At 35.2% G+C, this 21,295-nt stretch overlaps 1 protein-coding gene across 2 annotated transcripts in view; it reads left to right on the forward strand.

The window, feature by feature from the left end:
• The first annotated feature begins 3,746 nt into the window (after nucleotides 1–3,746).
• LOC100924281 overlaps nucleotides 3,747–21,295 on the forward strand; it is a 77,473-nt gene continuing 59,924 nt past the window's right edge. The window contains exons 1-2 of one of the 2 annotated variants that reach the window (XM_031946619.1): nucleotides 3,747–4,298; nucleotides 20,444–20,533. The gene's annotated coding sequence lies outside the window, so the exon portion shown is untranslated. The remainder of the gene's footprint in view (nucleotides 4,299–20,443; nucleotides 20,534–21,295) is intronic. The other variant, XM_012541531.3, reaches the window with a different exon arrangement.

Here is a 21,295-nt window from a genome sequence, read left to right on the forward strand (position 1 = left end):
AAAATGTAATAATAATAGTAAATAATACTATTTATATAATACTTTAAAGTCCACAAAGTGCCTTATAAATAAATATTACCTTATTTTTTTTCTTCAAAACAACCCTGGAATTAGGAGCTATCATCATCCCTGTGCAATCTGGATATATCATATACTTCATAATCACTTATATTAAGAAATATAAGTAAGGAGCCACAGACTATTTTTCAAGTTAGTACAAGAAGATTACTTTCATTTTTTCCTAATATCATTAAAAGCAAAGGAGGTATCACCTGATAGTGTACAAAAAGCTAACCTTGACATCAGAAATATTTTGTTTAAGATCTGACTCATACATACTACCTATATAACCCTAGTCAAATCACTTAACCTTTAAAAGACCCCAAGGAAAACTGGTGTAAATTTACATGGGTAGAATAAATTCTTCCATAGGAACTCCTTATACTGATGAAATCACAAGTCAAGTAAAAAAAAAATGAAAGAAAATTTTTCTATAATTATAGTTATATATAGAGTATATAGTTATGTAAGAGTATTAGGCTATATAAGTTTTTATTTTTACCATGTTGTCACAAGCATTTGAACATGAAAATATTATCTTTTGGCTTTAAGTGAATGAAGAATTTTCTGCTTTATAAAACCAAGTTATTCAAACCTTAATCTTTCTTTTTGTGAGATGAAGATTTTTTCTGTAGCTATCATAGAAACAAAATGTCAATTTCAATTAATGATTGAAAAAGAATGGGAATAACAATATCATCAATATCATTTTGTGTCAAAACAGCCCAGTTATCACAAAACCAAAATTATTTCAGTTATCATTTTATACATCATAAATAATTACATCAATCAAAATCTATATTGTGCTGTTTTATTACCTATTTAATATTGCTTCATGAGTTGTAAAATTAAAACAAATTATTCATTTTATTTAAATAAAAAGCCTAGGAAATTATTTTTATAGATTGTTGTATGAAAAAATGTGGTGGCAAGAGAGGATTCTGGGAAGCTAATGGTGTAGGTCAAAAAATTCCAACCTGTCTGGATTTCCCCCTATCAACAAGACAATATTTTTCCTCGGGAAAAACATAGAAATTTAAAAACAAGTAAGTGTTGGGGCTGAACAGTGGTCCTCCTGGGACAATCAGAAAAAATCCAAATAAAGATTCCAGGACAGAGGTTTGACCAGTGTGAAGTATAAACACCTCCGAGCTAGTTCCACTTGAATAGCAAGTTCCACTTAAAAAGCTGGGCTAGTTTAATTGGGAGCTAGCTTTAGCCCCAACCACAGGAACTATCCTCTTTCTGACAGTTTGGGGAGTTCAGCTTCAGAGTGAAGCCCAGGTGGAACACCAAACCCAATTGTGCTGCTGAAAATAGCCTTGAGCAAGAAGGGAGAACTAAAAGACCTAAGGCAGAAACCATCTGTCTCTCCACTCAGGAACAGAGATGACTACACTAACAAACTCTTATTTTTAAAAAAATGAGCAGGCAAAAGAGAAAGACCCCAATAATTGAAAGTTACTCTGGGAATAGGGAAGACCAGGGTTCATCTTTAGAATAAGATGCTGAAATTTAAAAAAGCCTCTCCTACCTCAAATATGGTCACACATTTATCATCACATATCTAACATATATCATCACATATATATCATCAAAGGGTCACCTGTCCAAAAAGAATTCATAGAAAATTTTAAAAAAGACTTTTAAAATTAAATGAAAGCGATTAAGGAAAAACTAAAAATAAGAACATGTAAGAAAAACAAGAAGAAAGTCAACCAACTAGAAAAGGAGACCCAGAATTTTAAGGGAAAAACAAAGATTCCTTTGATCAAGGGGATGCCAACAAAATTATAAGAGACCAAGAAATAATAAAAGAAAATATAAAGAATAAAAAAAAGTAGAATGTGAGATATCTCATAAGAAAAACAACAGATCTGCAGAATAGAACAAGAAGAGAAAACAGAATAATTGGACTACCTGAAAAATACAACCAGAAAAAGAATCTTGATATAATAGAGAAATGAAGAAAATTTCCCTTGATATGTTAGAATAAGAGGGAAAGTAGAAATTGAAAAAAAATCCATAGATCACCATCTGAAAGAGAACCTGTGAGGAAATCCTATAAGACTATCATAGCTAAATTCTAAAGGCCCCAAATCAAGAAGAAAAAATTACTTTTTACAAAGCAATAAGAAAAAAAAAAATTCAAATATACCAGAACTATAAAGTAGAATCACACAAGACCTACCTGTATATACATTAAAAGATCATAGATATTGGAACCCTATAATAACCAAAGAGTAAAAGAACGAGGGTTCAAGCTAAAAATTTCATGCTTAGTAAAATTAAGCATGATCCTAAAGGGGGAAAAAAAGACATTCAATGAATTATCAGACAGTTAAAATTTTGTTGCAAAAAGAGCTGAGACTTCATAGAAAATTTGGCATATAAGATCTGAGAGAAATATCAAGTAAACATCAAAAATTAATGTCAAAGAACTCAAAAAGGACAAGAGGGGAGAGAAAAGAAAAGAAAAAGAAAGGAAGAGAAGGGAAGAAAGTGACAGGTGACAATCGTTTGTAGCTATTAAAATAAAGACTAGCTATGGGGGCATATCATCTGAGATACATACATATTAAGTGTGTGTGTGTGTGTGTGTGTGTGTGTTCTTATGGTTTCTCTTTCTTTGCACCTGCAAAAATGAGAATTTGTCTATAAATCCTAAGCAATGACAAATTCTCATTTTCCAGGTGCAAAGTAAGAGAAACAATAAAGAGAACATCTTTAACTTTTAATAAATTCTTCCTTATAGTGACAGACATGCCCTCTTTTAACTTTAATTAGAAACCAAACTGAATAAAATGGTTGACTGTGACATACTAGTGATTTAAAAGAGACTTTTCGACTCAGTACCCAAAACATGAAACAGTAATTCAAAAGGCTATTAAGAGCTAGTCCTCCCACCACCTCTAGTACTGAGGGAAGGGCTAAATTAATCAAAATGGTAATCGTGTCACAAATCAATTCCTATTTAAGTACACTCCTACTAGACTTGACCATAAAATCCTTAACATCCCTAAACCACAAGCTTAACCATGTTCTTTTGGAAAAAATAAGCCACCCCTTCTGTAAGAGAACACACACACACACACACACACACACAAAAATCTCTTCATGGGCTGTTAACTGGAGAGGTGATCATCTTCCTCATTTTCTCAAATAGCATCTATTAGTCACCTGGAGACAGAGCATAATTTAAATGAAATCAAATATGAATTTACTTTGCCCCAGATGAATTAGTATAGGAGACAACAGGCTTACTCTTAATCATTTCCAGGCATATCTAGTCACAGATCCAAAACAAAAGTCTCTAGTCAAAAAGATTCAAACATATTATTAAACATGAGACCTTTTGATCTCAGTGACTCCTAGCTTCTTACTACTGGCCCACAACGTGTAATGGGAATTAAGGCTTTAAAGCATATTTCCCAGAGCTATTAAAAGCATTAGAGGAATTTACTTTCCAGAATACTATATGGTTTTCCATGTTAAGAGAACAAGTTAGATCCCCCACAGTAGAATGTAAACTCCTTGAAGTCAGGGACTAAATTCATTTTTACTTTGTATCAACCTCGATCTTGCTTCTAAGTACAAAGTATAACAAATAAAATTGACTGTTATCTGCCAGTGGCCAGTGCATACATTCCATGGTTGCTATGTAAGTTAATGAGAGCAGTAACAGGAGTTGTCCAACTGAACAGAATTCAGGAGAAGCTGGAGGGAGGAGCCTGGTGGTATGTGGTCCACCTTAAAAACCCTGTGTGCACACAGAAGGACGAATGCAGTAAACTGGGATTCTCCTGGTCTAGTTCGGTATCCTGGTACTTTACCTAGCCTTGATTCCTAACTCCTGGCCCTCATTTCCCACTAGAAACAATCTCCCTTTCCCCAGCCCACCTCTAGCCCTCAGTCTTTGGTTTGACTGGGCTTGCTTGTTGGACCCTGCAGTTGCCTATGGTTCATTCACAACACAATGGGCATCTCTATGCACTGACATTAGCCTCTGTTTTGGACAATGTAAGTGTCTGCCCTTTTTACTTTACCCCCAGACACCAATCTCTGCTTATTTGAATTTTATCCCCCACTTCCTTCCCTTGCAACACCGCCTGCTGGAAAACCCCTCCACTGCTCTGCCAAGACTGGAAGGCTTCAGTTAGCATCATGGAGCCTGGGCAGCCACTTCCCCTGCCTGGGGGAACAGGACAAGTAGGAGGAAACAGATAAGGGCCTCTTGGGTAAGTGTTCTTTGTCAAAACACAATAAATCTTGTGTGGGGAAAACTCTCAATAATAGGGAGAGGAGCCTGCATATGGCAAAGGAGCTGAGGAGGACCCTTGTAGGCTCCTTATGGCAAGGAACCTGATTTTGTATGGCTTAACCACTTCTCCCCTGACCTTTTTCCAAGGAAGACTTTGATTATTGCCAGGAGGGGAAGCAAGAGATTGGGCCCAAGAGCTATTATTCTGATTTCCTCAGAGAAAATAGATACTAGGATGAAAATATATCTATCTGTTATCTTAAATATCGTTCCTCTAGAGTATATAATCAGGTTCAAGCTAACTTCTGATCACTTTGCCATTATTATTGGAAGATAAGAGCCCAAGCTTTATATCTAAGGCTTGACCCCATTCCCACTAATAGTTCCACAGTGAACACAGATTAAAAACAGCAAAGAAATCACAGCAAAACATAAATCAGAGAGGGTAGACACAGGAGTGTATGTTTGTTGTAGTTTAGTCATTTTAGTGATGTCTATTCTTTGTGACCACATTTGGGGTTTTCTTGGCAAAGATACTGGAGTAGTTTGCCAATTTCTTCCCCAGCTCATTTTAGAGATGAGAAAATTGAGGCAACAGGGTAAAGTGACTTGCCAAGGGTCACACAGTTAGGAAGTGTCTAAGGGTAGACTTGAAATCAGGAAGATGAGTCTTCCTGATTTCAGGCCCAGCTCTCTATCCACTGCACCATCTCTACATACAAGACAAAAACAGAAGGAAGGAGTTCTCCCATTGGGAAAGAGTAACTCAGCTCAAGCAAGAGGTCATGCCCTGAATCTCTCCCAAAAAGAAACTCCCCAAAGTGTCCCATGAGATAAGCTGGGGACAGGAACATGATGGAGATTTCTGGTTCCACTTTCTGGTTTCCACTTTTCAAAAGGGATTCCTTCACAAGAGTCCCCAAAGGGATTAGCCTTGAAGTGTCCCAGAGGAGTAGCTTTCTTGTTTCTCATCAACTTTGCTCCCTTTTCTTGTTAAATAGAGTGCTCATCATCACCAATATGGAGAAAGTCCTAAGTAAGTTTTCAAAATGCAGTGAATCCAACATTTAACTTAAAAAAGATAAATGTTCACTCTGACAGCATCCATTCCACTTCCTCTTACCCTTTTGTTTTGGTAAGGGACTAAGAGAAGGGAAAAAATAGTTATAATGAAAAAAAAATGCAGAGAACTTGTCATGTTTTTATATTTATATATAAATATAAAATACATTTATGTATTTTATATGTATGTACATATGTGCATATGAACACAGATATATATTTCCCTTGTGCATATTCCACACAAATTATATGGATTTTTAAAATTTGTATTAGAAAATAATTCAGGCAACTGTCAACATATGTGCAAATGTACAATGTGCACACGTAGCCTCTTATGCTTCAAATACCATGTGCACTGGAAGGCTAACTTGGAGCTTGCAATTACAGTCACTAGTTAAAAGTGCAATGCTCAAGGCAGATAGATTTCTTCATTTTCTTTTCATGAATAGAACCCGAGACAAGGTATGACATTCTTACTGTTATTTATCAATTGTCTATATGAATTTCTGTATGGAAGTTAAAGTATTAATTAAAGTATGAATCCATATATATATATATATGTTAAAGTTGAATGTATATGTTTATATCTATCCATATATGTACAAGTCTTACCTATGTTACACACACTTATACAATGCATACATGTATACATACTCACATATATACGCATATATAAGCCTATTATTATATGAGTGTATATGTATATAATGTATATTGTACATAAGACATTTTGAAGACTTGCACAGGATAAGAGGTTACACAAGATGAATTATGATCTGCACCAGTGGAAGGAATATACCTGTATTAGTGAGGTCATAGATCCCTTGGAGTATTGAAGTGAATACATTGTTGACTAGGTTAAAAAAAGTCATTCATTACTTCATTTCTTACCTAGCCTTAAATCACTGAATGAGTAATGACTCAGGCAAACTGAGATCTGGGAAAGAAAGACCTTAGGTAAAAAAAGGTCGAGAACTCCCACTGCATCCAGGGTCATCTCTAGTCATCCTGATCTATATTGGCCACTGGACCCAGATGGCTCCAGAGGAGAAAGTGAGCCTGGTGATCTTGCCCAGCCCCCTCTCTTTTACATCCAATTCACTTGCAAATCACGGCATCATCTCCCTGATGCTATGATCCTCTTCTAAAACAAAGGACAAACAACCAATGAATAAAAAAATGACATAACTGCTTATAAAAATTTCTAGATACTACACAGAAGTACTATATAAATACTAGTTATTAATATTATTATTCTTCTCACCCTCTTGGATAGAGGCGATTAGGTGGTACAATGGATAGAAATAATAGAAATGAGAGGCAGGAAGATCTGAGATCAAATTTTGTCCCAGACACTTACTAACAGCGTGACACCGGACAAGTCACTTAACTCTATTTGCCCAAGTTTCTTCATTTGTAAAATGAGCTGGAGAAGAAAATGGTGAATCACTCTAGTAATTTTGCCAAGAAAACCATCAAAATGGTCATAGTCAGACATGGCTAAAACAACTAAAGAAGGACAACAAAAATTATAATTTTTTTTACAAGTCTTCTACAGGCTATATTGCAGGAGTAACTTTTCCTGTGTTTCCTTAAAAGTATTAAGATAAATACTCATAGATATAACCCATGGAGAATCTTTTGATTCCATTAATGGAGCTTAGACACCTCTTGGGCTCCATCCAGAGGGAAATCTACTTGTAGTTATATTAAATAAATCTAATGTGCATACTTCTTTTTAGCATAGGCTATTGATCAGTTAAGTGATGTCTACATGTTCCAAAAATATTTTTGTTTATAAGTGTTTATCATGTACTTTTGAGAATATCAATCTTCTTTCTTTTTCTTTTTCCTATAACTGCCTAAGTGTGATGGCTCCTATTGTGAATATTCTTGTTAGAATAGCTTCCAAATCTATTATTGTTTGTTTTATAGTTTGCAAAGTATTCCATTCTCTGACACATATTGATTGAAGGACCTTACAACCTCTCAGGAGTCTAAGCATCTTTCTAAGACAATGCGTTGGAGGAGATGTTAATTTGCATTTACAGAGAGGATTTCTCATCCATCATTCCCTATACTCAAGAAATCACAGAGTCAGTCTCTATCCCAATTCCTAAAATTTTCTTTTCTAAATAGGGGTGGAGAGAAGACCATGAAAACCATTTTGAAGATGGTAGGATTCAATCTGAGCCTTAAAGAAGTCAGGGAATAGAGGAGGCAGAGAGATGTAGAAGAAGAGCATTCCAAGTATGAGGAATGACTACTGAACAAGCTTGAAGTGGGAGATGGACTGTTGTATGTAATGAACAGGAACAAAGCTAGTATTATTAGATCATAAAATATATGGAGAAAAGTAAAGTGTAAAAAGACCACAAAAATCAGAAGGGGCTAATTTGTGAGAGATTTTAAATGTCAAACAAAGGATTTTATATTTTATCCCAGGGATAATAACAAAATTTTGGAGTTTTTGAGGAGGACAGTAACATAGTCAAGCTTAAGTTTTAGGAAGATTTCTTTAGCTGAGATAATGGGCTAAAAGAGATTTAAGAAAAGGAGCCCAATTAAAGAATTGTTGCAATAGTCCAGGCATGGGGTAATAAAGGCTTGTATCAATATAATGGCTACGTAAGTGTTGAGAAGGGGACATCTACAAGAGATGTTGTGAAAGCTGAAAAGACAATTATTGGGAACTGATATGTGGGTTGAGAACAAGTGAGGAGTCCAAGATGACAATAAGGGTGCAGTCTTGGATAACTGAAAAGACAGTAGAGCCTTAAAAAATACCAAGGAAGTTTAGAAGAAGAATGGTTTTGAGGAAGAAAATAAGAAGTTCTGTTTTGGATATGTTGGTATTGAGATTTTTGTAGGGTATCCAGTTTATAGTATCCAAAAAGCAGTTGGGAATGAAAGATTGAAGGTCAGAGGAGAGGTTAAAGCTGGGAAGATAGAGCTGAGAATCATATGCATACAAACAATAATTGAACCTATGGATATATTTGTAGGAAGTAGAAAAAATCAGTAAATGAAGGAATATTGAAATTAGTGAGAAAATGGGAATGAAAGAGGAGACAATGTATTGGGGAAGACAGGAGAGAATGGTTTCAAAGATATACATAGAATAGTTTACCTTGATGTGGAGAAAACCCATTTCTCATATGAAACATGGATAGAAGAGGAGTTAGAAGGAAAAGGTATCCTAGTGATATGAATTGAGGATCAGGAAAGAGGGACCTCTTGGCAAATGGCCTCAATATGTTGTTGTTTTGAAGTATGATGCAGCATATTAAGCCAAAGGAGAAGCTACAAAGAGTACCATGGAGGATTGAAGTAGGATAAAAAGGTATGAAATAGTTGCTATAGTGAGTGGAATAACAAACTTAATAGAGGGGTAGAAAGGAATTACCTTGCTGCAGTGAGTACCCTGTTGCTATTGTTTCACATAAATTTGTAGTGGACCTAATCAGCCTAGTTTTGTGATTTTTCTCTAGCTCTCTTCAGCTTCCCATGAAAAAGAGTGAAGATGCAGATAATGAGAATAATACAAATTTGGGATGTGACAAGTCATGAGAGGCAATAGAATAAAGAGAAAAGAGATTCAAGAATGGAGGATAATATTGAGGGGAAAGGGAAGAAAATGTGGTGCAGAGGTGATAGCCTGGGAAAGCACTGAAGGGTGGAGCTATTGGAGGTCAGGATGATGATGAATACCAGGATTAAGGATGATAAGGAAGAGGAAAAATGGAATAATAAAAGATTAAAATGTAAACTCCTTGAGGTTAGATACTGTGTTAACTTTCTTTGCATCCCAGACCTTAGTACAATGTTTGGCTAATAGTAAATATTTAATAAATACTTGGGTGGTTCATATTTTGGAGCTCATGAACAGAAACATTTCAGGTGATCATCAAGGGTTGACCATCTCTGTGAGAAACCTATGTGGAGTGGAGTTCAGGCACAGGAATTTATCAGATTGAAAAAATGGGAAACCAGGGCATTTGAGGGAATATCAGTATGTAAGTTGAAACCCCTCCTGGTACAAGGGCAGGAATTGCAATAGGAAGACTGCAATCCAGGCATTGAATTCAATGAAGAAGGAAGACCATCCTGGGGCTTGATAGATAGCAGCTACTAGGACCCTGATTAGATGATGAATTTGGATTGAGTGAATCTCAAAAAAGGCAAAGGTATTGATCAATGGTGGTATAGGGAAAGTCTGAAAGTAGTTATAAGGAGAAAGAAGTCTTCTGACTCCCCCATCATGACCCATTCATGTCATCTGGAACTGTCCAGGTCTCAGTAAGAGCAGAAAACGGAGGTATGCATAATGCCAGTTATTACCCCTCAGGGATTAAGGATATCTGGGGGCTTTGTAGGCTTTCTTCTCTATTGTCTCAGTTGGAGTTTCTACTGTGACTAAGGTCCAAATTCCACATAACTGTTACCATCAACTACCTTTTACAAAAGAATATATACTTCAAAAATATGGCAAGAACAAATGCACAAATATTTTCCCCAATATGCACCTAAATTACTGACAAGTCCCTCTCTAGTTATGGCATGACTATCAAATAAATTCTCATTTCAGATTCTCTGATCTGTACCCAGAAGGTCACTGCCCTTGTTCACAATCTCTCTAGTGTTTCAAGCTTTAGAAAGAGCTTTCCTCACCACAATTCTGCAGAGTAGATATTACAAATAACTCCCGTTAATAGATAAGGAAACGCAAACATTCCCCCATTTGATTTGCACCTTGAAAGTGAGACAAATTTTATTTGCAGTCTTGGGTTTTTATTCAGCAGGTAAATATGCTTTTTTTCTCAGCTAATGAAAAAAGCACTGCTGTCATTATTTCTTATTAAATGAACCAACTGGAACATTCCTGCTTTGAGATCAAAAGTGCAATGATTCGGTGATAAGAGACAAGAGCCGATTCAAGCTGTTATCTTGTCATGACTGAATGATACTGTATTGAGATCAATCCATTTTGGAGTGTGCAATTATTTGCTTCAAATGAAAATATACGAGGCAACATGGCTTGGCAACTTTAAGGAGCAATTTCAATACCTTTCCCTCCTCTCTTTGGTTTGGCCTTGTCTAATATAGAACCATTGACTCTGACATTTTAGTCAAAATATTTTTTGACAACCACTTATGAAATAGCAACCAACATTTCAAAGACAAGAAAATAGTTTGGTCCTTGGAAATTAAATTTTTAAGTTTAAAAACTATTTTAATATTTGGAGTCACAAAGACTTGAGAGCTAAAGGGACTTTCAAGAATATCTAGTTCAGCCCTCTCATTTTGCATATTAGGAAATTGAGGTCTGTGTAGATAAATAGATCTGCAGACTACATGTGAATCAATGATTCGGCTTTTCTACATTCTGAGTAAGTTGAACTCAGAGAAGAAACCTGGCTAAAGGATTCCAAAGTAGGAATATGTAAACTTCCCTTTCAAGGGCATTTTATACTTCTCTTAATTCTTTCTAAGTCTGAGTTTGCTTTTTTGAAAAAAATAACATATATATGCTCATATAAAGTTTGTAGCCTACTAAAATACCCTAGACAATTTTATACTCAGAGGGGATTGACCAAAGGAGTTGCCCAATCAATTTGATGAGCTTCTTAATAGGTGAACTTTTTTGTATGAGATTTTGGTATAAGAGATTGATGAACAGACATCCCCACTGAAACTAACCAGCTTTCTGAATAGTGAATCTTTGATTAACTCTAGTAAGTCACTCAGTCCTTGGATTTGAAGTTTTTCCCAATTTGGGAAGAAAGGAAACTAATACATCTTCACATAGAAAAGTACAGCATCCAATCTCATCTCCATTGGGGTTTTTGAGGAACTCTTGAGAGACAAAGAACAAAAGAAAACGGAAAAGTGTCAATCATCCCCATAACAGCACCATAACATCCAGTGTCCACCACATCTGCAGTTCCTTTCTTCAAGACTGAGATATGATTTCTAAATGGCTAAGTAAAAGGTGGGCAGCTGTGATATTTTTTTAACCATAGCCTCAAGGAATGATCAATTGCTATGCCATCTATACCTTGTTTTTGTTTTGTTTTAAATTCTACTAAAGAACCTATTTGCTGTATTTAATATTATTTATTGTAATTATCTGTGGCTGACGATGTCCTTATTTTGCCTGATGTCCCCTTGTGGCATGAAGGTACAATAGAAGCAACACAGCAGAATGACCTTTTGTAGCACAAAGATGCTCAACTCTCCAAACCAACTGGGGTAATTACCACAAGTCATTCCACTGTATGTACAATTATATTTCTTTATAGAAAGTGAACATTCTCCTATTGAAAGATCATGGGACACTTGTCTCAGTAAGTGATCCCAATTTTGATTCCAAAATTGATTGGGCCCAGAATCTCAGTACTGACCTATAATAGTCCTACAGATTACTCTTAGTCCCTCTTCATCCATTCCTTTCTGATCTTCTAGAAAGAATAAGAGAATCATTAGTAAGTACCAGGAACTATTCATGTTGACTTAAAAGGGACAGGTGGCAGACAGCTGCTTGCTTATGGAATCCAAGAAAGCTAGTGCTGAGTCTCTGTCTCCTAGTCATGGAAGAAGGAATTACCTAGGCAACACAGTTTCAAAATTTCAACTTCTTATCAAATAAGGGAAATTTCTTTGGCAACAAAAGTTTCAGAAGAGTAACATGAAAAAACTACAAAGTTCAAGAATCTTGCAATTCATTTTTTTATCCTGAGAAGAGAAATTTTTTTAGGCAGTTGGATATCAGAATTTAGCCTTCTAGGCAAAGAAAGATTTCTTGATTAGCATTTAACCTTATGGATTAGATCATTAGTGAATCCAAGTTTGTAAATTCAGGTATGCATAGTTTCCTATTCAGAGAAAAGGAATCTCCTCTGAATCACATCTATTGGAGGAGGAAGGAGGACTACTCATATAGTACTACTGTGGGTGGGAAGAAAAGTAAGGAAATAAAATAACATAAAAGGAACTAAAAACCTAAATTTTTCTCTCTGCTTTTGCTTAAAATTTTTTCCATTCATGACCCTTTTTCAAGAAATCTTTATGTGACCCTCGGTATAAGGGTAAATAAAATAGATATATAAATCAAACATTTACTAATAATAAATCATAAAAATGTATTTTTAAAAAATTTATGGTATACATATAATTTTATCATTTATTAAGGATAAAAGCAAATTCATATACTAATGAGATGGATAAGCTTGTTTATTTTTACATAAAGAATTAAATCTTGGCCAAATATTTGATCCAGATACATCTTCAATAGTTTTTAGAGTTGATCAATATTTTGCTTTTGTAATCATCAATGCTGAGAATGCCACTTTGAATAAATACATAACACAAAATGTCAGATGTATATTTAGGGTTATTTCAGAAACTGGAAATTCTGACCTAAATCCCAAGCCAAAATTCTTTTAACAATTCTTTTAGGAAATTTAAATGTGTCATTTGATAAATTGTCAAATTCTTCTTGAACTTTAATGGCAGATTATTTCAATTGAGTATGTTTTATAGCCTCAATTTAGTTTTTTAGAATCAAAATTTGAAGGGAAGTGTTTCTGAAATTGAGTTTCCATACACTTCAAATGATCAATTAGAACTCTTAGAATTAAATCTTTTAGAAGGTTACTTTTCAATTATAAAATATCTGTACTTATATAAACATTCTAAAGAGATATTTTCCACTATTTAATAATATATTCACTTTTTAAAGTGAAACTCACTTTTATCTTTTAATGTAAATGTTGCAATATTTTCCTTGCAGCTATACATTTAAATCATTGAATTTTTTGAAAATATCTGACAAGTAACACAGTTCTGAAAGTCATGTCATTGAAAAAAAATTAAGAAAATTAGATTTCTGCTCAGTCAAAAATATAACAACTTCATCTTTAATTTAAATAATCCATTTAAATTTTCACCTTCTTGAGAACCACTTTACCTCTGCATGTACTAATAAGCTTTTGTAATCAGAGTCCATATCTTTGTAAAGGTTTAAAAACCAAACTTTTATTGAAGTTAATAATAGCACTGAGATGCATAACATCTAATTCTGGTGATTTTTTTTTTTTTTTTTTTTTTTTTTTTTGGCTATGGGTGCCTCCTGATGGATCATGTAGTGAATAAAAGTGACGGTTGTTGCCATCAGCTTTAATTTTTGCTAGAAATCCAACATTCTTGCCCATTGTTGCTCCAGCACCATCTGCACAGATTCACAACACAATTTTTTCACTGTAAACCTTCATTTATGAAAAATTCCACATTATCCTCATTATTAGAATTAAATTCATATCGCAAAAAATGATTTGACATATTTTCTTTTTCCTGTCAAGTTAGGACATGCTACCTTGTAGCAAAGATGTACTTTTTACCTCTTCTGTCTAAATTTAGCCACCAACCAAAAAATATTTTTGTCTTACATTGTGATCAAATATTGCTAACAATTTCTTAAACAAATACTAGCCATAGTTTATGAAGTTACATTTGTTTATACTTAATTTAGAAAGTTGATATTCACACATATAGCAGTGATGGTAGAGAAATATTATTAAAGGGTTTTTGCCTTTACTTGCTGCAATTAAACACTTATGTTTCTGTAAAAGAAGATGTTAACAGCAATTTTAAAAATCAAGCATTTTAACACAATACAATCCAAAGATGTACTAATTTGATACTTGTATGCCAAGGAATAATGGTAGACAAATATTTATTTTCTATAGTTAAACAATTATGTTTCTGTAAGAGCAGAAAACTTTGTATGTACAGTAAAAATACTGCAATTCATAACGTACAATAGTCTTGAATCTGAGCTGAGGTGTTTCTGGAAGTGTTAATTAGTTCTACGTAATATGATGGCATGCACAGTGCAAAAATGCACATGTTGCATTTTCAGAACCAAGACTGCCATGAAGTTACACAATGTGCTGCCAGAAACACCTCAGACTGATTACACATTTGATTCTGAATTAATTTTTGATCATTGCACTTTTATTATTGCCAAATTTTTCATGACCCCCACATTCACTTCACGACTTTATATGGAATCATGATCCACAGTTTAAAAAGCTTTGAGTTAGACAATGAAGGACCAATGACATAATGATCCCTGTCTCAGAGTCAGAAATATTTTTCCTTTCTTGAGATGTTCTGTTTGAGAGACAGTCTGAAGGCTCAGGCTCCCCCAGAAAGCACAGTTACTTCTGACTGTGATAGGGGCATAAGAAACCTTTACTAGAATGAGAAAGAATTTACCCATGTAGCAACTTCAAGTATGTTTCCTCTAAGGGAGTCCAAGTATATAGTCTCACCTAATAATCTCAGCAGCTCCCATGGGTTCCCTTGTCATTTCTATGAGATGATTCTCAGATCTCTATATCCAGCTCAAGGCTCCAGGCTAACCTTCAGTCCCACATCACCAACTAGCTATTGAACATTTTGATCTGGAGGTCCCATAGGCGTCTCAAACTCTACCTGCCTAAAGCAGACCTCCTTATCTTTTCCTCACAGCCAATTTTTTCCTGAAATTCTCTATTCCTGTGGAGGACAAGACCATCCTTCATATCACCAGAGTCATTTTCAACCCCTCACTTTTCTTCCTGAAAACTGAAAAATTGCCAAATCTTGTCATTTCTATTACCACAAAATTTCTTGTATATATCCCTTCTCTCCACTAATACAACCACCACTCTTGTTTCAGGTCTTCTGTCACCTTTCATGTAGACAACAATAGCAAACTAATTGATCTGATTCCTTCAAGTCACTCTCCACTGCAATCTATCTCCCACATTTAGCTGTGAAATTAATTTTCCAAAAGTGCAGGTCTGAGCATGTCACCCCCTACTCAATAAATTCCATTTATTCTGTTGCTCCTCTAGGATCAAATGCAAACTCCTTTGTTTGATATTTTAAGTTATTTACAACATGGCTCTTCCCTGGTTCTTGAGTTTTCTTATGCTTTTCTCCCCTGCAAACAATTGCCCTTATCAGATGTATCTCATTTCCATGTTTTTTCATGAGCTCTCTTTCATTCCCAGAATTCTCCCCAAACTCTCCTCTGCCTCCTGGCTTCTTCCAGAACTCAGCTCAAACACTATCTTCTGTAGGAACGTTTCTAGTTCTCTCTCTCTTTTTTCTTTTTTTTGCAAGGCAATTGGGGTTAAGTGAGTTACCCAATGTCACACAATTAGTAGGTGTATGAGGCTAGATTTGAACTGCAGACTTCAGGATTTTAAGGCTGGTGCTCTATCCACTGAATCACCTAGCTTCTCCTTGTCTCCCCACCCTTTATAGTCAGGAGATTTACTTCTACTTTTAGGCCAATATGCTAAAATAAATTTAAACTCCACCTTTGATGGGGTAGTGATTGGAAATAGGAAGATTATATTTTCTTAAAGATTATCAAAAAAGGGGAGAAGTATCAGCATAATCAAAAATAATAATTTCAGAGAAGTTTCTGTCTGCCTGCCTTCCCCTCTGACAGTTTACACGTACATATCTTCTAATAGAATATAGGCTTCTTGAAGGCAGGACTATTCTTGCTTTTTCCTCTATGTTTAGCATAGTGCTCGGTATATAGTAAGTATTTAATATATGCTTCTTGATTGATTGATTGATTGGTGACAAGTTAATAGAATCTTACAACTAATGATGAAGGAATCCTACTAACTCACAAGCAATAAATCACAGGACTCAGAACTTTGTTAAAAAGTTCTTCCCTATGATGAACTAAAAATCTGCCTCCATCTAACTTCTATTTATTAGTCCTCTCAAACTAGCCACAGTAAGTCTTCTCTATGATAAGTTGGAAGTCTCTTCTAAATAACAAACTATTTGAAAAACATTCTCACATCCTTCTCTTCTTCTCTCTTCTCTTCCTTTTCTCCTTCTCTCCTTCTCCATTCCTCCACTCCTCCTTTTCTCCTTTCTTCTTCTCTTATTTCCTCTCTCCTCCTCTCCTTTTCTTTCCTTTTTTCCTTTCTCTCCTCTTCTCCTTCCCTTCTCTCTTCTCCTCTCCTCCTCTCTCTTTTTCCCTCCTCACCTTGCTCCTCTCCTCATCTTTTCCTCTCTTCTCATCTTCTCTTCTCTTCTTCTCTTTTCTTCTCCTCCTCTCCTCTCTTCTCCTATTCTTGTCCTCCTCTTCTCTCCTCTCCTCCTCTGTTTTCTCCTCTCCTCCTCTTCTCCTTCCCTTCCCTTCTTCTCTCTTCTCTTCTCCTCCTCTCTCTTTTTCCCTCCTCTCCTTCTCTCCTCCTCCTCTCTTCTCTTCTCTCTTACTCTCTCTTTTCTTCTCATTCTCTCCTTCTCCTCCTCTTCTCTTCCTCTTCTGTTCTCTGCTCCTTTCCTCCTCTCTTCTCTTCTCCTCCTTTCCTCTCCTCTCCTTTCTTCACTGTTCTTCTCTCCTCACTCCTTCAACAGTTCTTTACAGAACATGGTTTCCAGACCCTTCACTATCCTAGTTGTACAGCTCTGAACTGGTTCCACTTTGTTGATGTCCTCCCTTAAAAAGGAAATTCTAACTTTGAACGCAATACTCCAGGTGGACTCTGACCATGACAGAGAGGAGCTACTGTATTTTCTCCTTGCTCTGGATGTTTTGTTTTTATTAGTGAAGTCTAAAATTGCCTTAGCTCCTCTCAACAACATGGCATCATACGCAGAAAGCTGTTATTTCGCTAAAACCTCTCAGTCTTTAGCTGAAGTAGCTAAGTGGTGAAGTAAATGGAGTGTTGAGCCTGTAGTCACGCAGATCTGAAGTCATATTTAGGCTCCAGACACTTGAGAGTGTGTGATCCTAGTTAAGTCATTATACCTCTGTCTACTCAGTTTTCTCAACTACAAAATAAGGATAATAACAATACCTACCTTACAGGACAATTGTGAGGATCAAATAAGATAATATTTGTATAGTGGCTAACATAGTGCCTGGCATGTAATAAACACTATATAAATGTTTATTTCCTTCCCTTTCCCATTCGCATCTGTCTATGCCATTAGAAATTTCTCCTTATTTTTATAAATGATTTTATAGACCATTTTTAAATGATCATATTGTACATATGTATATAGAGTACATAAATACATATGTATTATTATATTACATACAAACATGTATATATAAATATGAACATCTTTATGACACTTCCTTAATCTATCAGAATATAATCTTTCTACTTCAGTGATTTTAAAAATTATTATTTTATAGATTTATATATTCTCTCCGCTGACATAGGCTGAAGCTTCTCTACCATGTGACAGATAATTTTCAAGAATTTTCAAAATTTTCAAATTTTTAAAAATCAAAAAATTTATCACTCTGTAACCAATCAAGTTATAAACTTTTCTGAGCAAAGTAAGGCTAGTCAATGAACAAGATATCTAAGAAAATCAGTCACTGTGTCTAGCCCAGTAGAGTCCATCAAAAGCTTGTATTCTGATGGGTAAAGAATGCAAAATTGGCTCTGTGCCATACCAAACTATCAAAGGAAAGGGTAAGCAGGATGCACCTACTGAGTACCAGGCACTGTGCTAAGAGCTTTCCAAATACTGTCTCATTTAACTTTCATTGTGGCTCTAACCCTTTAGTACAATCACAAGATTTGAATGTTCAAAGGAAGCAATCTTCTAGTCCAACTCCTTAAGTCAAGAAAACTAAGGCCTAGATATGACCAAAGTGACATGAGGGGAAGAAATTCAGTTGAAGGAAAATGACTATAATCTCAAGTAAGACTGAAAGAAGCATCCAACTTCTAAACCTCAACTATATAATGAAATTGATTATTTTAAATTACTACTCATTAAAAATTATCAGATTAGATCATCAAAATCCAAAAGCAATTGAATATTAGCCCAGTGTACAATAAATTTAAGAACATTACCCCAGTGTACAATAAATTTAAGAACATTACCCACTGAGGGATAGCCTTTTTTTTTTTTTTTTTTTTTTTTTTTTAAAGAATTGGTCAGTTAGGCAGAAATAAGGTTCAGAGCACCATCTTTGCCATACACTTATATAATCCATTTCTATTTGAGCTTGATACTACTACTGCAAAGCAAGTGACCATATGAATAAAACAATGGATCCATTGATACATTTAAATTCTACCTTTTTGACATGGTCATAGCAAATATCTAAGACTTAAAAAGCAAAGTCAAAGTAAATTTGAGAAAATCAGACCAACTTTACGTATCTTTTTTTAATTTTATGGAATTTTAAAATGAAATGCCATACATATACATATAAATTTCAAATGAATACATGACCTAAAATTAAGAAGTAATCTCATAAGAAATTAAAAGCTAGCAAAAAGCACAGCCAGATTTCCAACAAGAGTTCTTTTCTCTGCTAATTCAATAGTGTTTCTGCTAAACTGAGATGCCTTGTCTACTACTTTCCTTTTGTAAGTACTCACCAACCATATTTGTGATCCTGCCTAAAATACGACCCAGAATCCTCATCAATCTCTCAAGTTTTCAGTTCTGTTAATGTAGGTGGCATATCTAACTACTTGGGCATGAGCCATTTGATTTAAGACTTTAGAGACTTAAGAACTCGTCCAGTTCCACCTCCTTATTTTTTACTGAGGATATAAAACCCCAGAGAGGAAATATATACATAGACTGAACTTCAGAGAGGAGATATGATTTGCTCAAAGTGACATAGATAATAAGTGAGATTAAATAGGAACCATACCCTATTCTTCTGACTAAATCCCATTATAATTTTCATTACAAAGTGTAGCTTTTCAATCAATAAGGATATACACAACCAGAATAGGAAGTGGGCCAGTCATAAAGCAAATGTGAAGCATAAGAACAGATGGGGAACCTGAGGGCTGTCCTGGCAGCCAAGAAATACTAAAAGAACCAAAAGAAGGCCTCAGCAAACTTGGCCTATCTTCTGTGGGAGATTTACCAAAAGTTCTGGACAATGATTATGCAAGAAGAAAAATCTTGGAGGAGATGAGATCTGATCCTATAGAACAGAGATGGCCAGAAATAGATTAAAATATAATTGGAAAATGTTTAACAAAATAAATAAAAATGAGATATAACATTGAAAATATAAATTTCTGGGTTTTTTTAAGAAAATATGTAGCCATCTGCTATAAAGCAGGTGACCATATGAGTAGGACAATGGATCCATCAATATATCTAAATCCTACCTTTTAAAAAAGTTATGGCAAATATCTAAGACTTAAAAGCAAAGTCAAAGTATCCCTGAGAAAATCAGACCAACCTTATATTTCTTTTTTTTTAATTTTATGGGATTATTTCTGATGAAATAATGCTAAGAGCACAGTGACCCAAACCCAACTTGGCAATAAGGGATGATGCTGTCAAAGTCGTGAAGACCTGGGTTGACACCTGGGCAAGGACCCTGAAGAAATTGCTTAAGATCTTAGTGCCCCCAAGTAACTCGCCAAGACTCTTAAGACCACAAATTCTTTGCTCACAAGGGAACCCCATCTCTCAATGAAATGACAAGTCTGGTCAAAGCATTAAGAAATTCTAGTAGTGCACTGTATAAACTCCTTGTAATTAGAGATTGTTTGCCTTTTTATCTCTATATGTACAATGTCTAGAACTTAATAGCTGTTCAAAAAAAGAAAAAAAAAACACCTGTTGAATTGAATTGACATGCAATCAATAAGAGGTGGTTGGAAAAGACAGGAAATAGAGGGGTAGCATTGGTACGTGTGGGTAGAGCAGATACAATAGAATTTGTGTGGGCCTAATGAAGAACCACTTGAAAAGCTGTTTTAAACATCCTCCCTACTCTTGTCGAAACATTATTTCCCACCAGCTGAACCATATCAGCCCTTAGCACTGAAATTTAGAAAGATTAAGAACAGGAAAAAAATAGAACTAACTTCAGGTATTTCACAGAGAAGAGACTAAGCATGTCCTTTATGTATAGAGAAACCAACCAATCTTTTTAAATCATATTTTCTACATTGTTCATTGTAGCAAATGCTTTTCATTTAGGTTTTCTATTTTAGTTTTGGTATTGCCAACCGGCCCACAATCTATTCACAGGAGACACCTGTTTCTTCCCCATGGAAACAAATCAGTTTGCCCAGCTCCTGGGAGGAAGAAAGAGGAAAGGATATGCTGGCTGACACCTAGGTAAGCGTTTGTTGCAAAATGAGTCCCGAAGTATATTGGTGATTACCTTTACTTATTCCCGCAAAAAGCACCCCCTCTCCATCTTCTTGGGAATGAGAATAGAAAATTTCTGAATAATTATTGTGCTTTGTTGTTGTTCAGACTTGAGTCAAAGAGGAGATTACATTCTTTTATCTGACTATATTATTTTATATGGGTCTCATCTGAACCCTCATTTCCTTGCACTTCCTATAAAAAATTTTAATTTCACAATATTATGGAGGAGAACCCTGAATAGGGAGTCAGAAGACCTTGTTACTAATCCCATCTCTGTCTTTTACCATTTGTGTGACTGGATAAATCACTTCTCTTAGCCAATTTTTTTCTCACTTTAAAAATGAAGGGGTTGATTTAGATATGGTGTATTAGGTGCCAAGGATAGGTGAAACATTGAGCTAGGGTTTCAATAACTTCTATGATTACCTAACTTTTCTAATGACTAAATGCAAAATCTGGTCTTAGAAGAAAATTTTCTGGTGAGAAGAATGCTAGGATTTAATTCCATGTAAACTTCTAGTTGGCTAGCCTAGATGGAAATTAGGTGTGAATTTGCTGAAAATGCATTTGTGAAATGAACTAAGATGGGTGAATTAAAGCTCTAAATCTCTGGTGAGATAGGATAGAAAAAGCAGAATTAATTGATTATGTAACAAAATGAGGTCATTGTCTGATGCACAAATGTTCTCTCTGGTACTGAGTTTTATAACAGAAGGGTTGAGAAGA

Source organism: Sarcophilus harrisii, chromosome 1, assembly GCF_902635505.1.
Source record: "Sarcophilus harrisii chromosome 1, mSarHar1.11, whole genome shotgun sequence".
In the NCBI taxonomy this organism is placed as follows: Eukaryota; Metazoa; Chordata; class Mammalia; order Dasyuromorphia; family Dasyuridae; genus Sarcophilus; species Sarcophilus harrisii.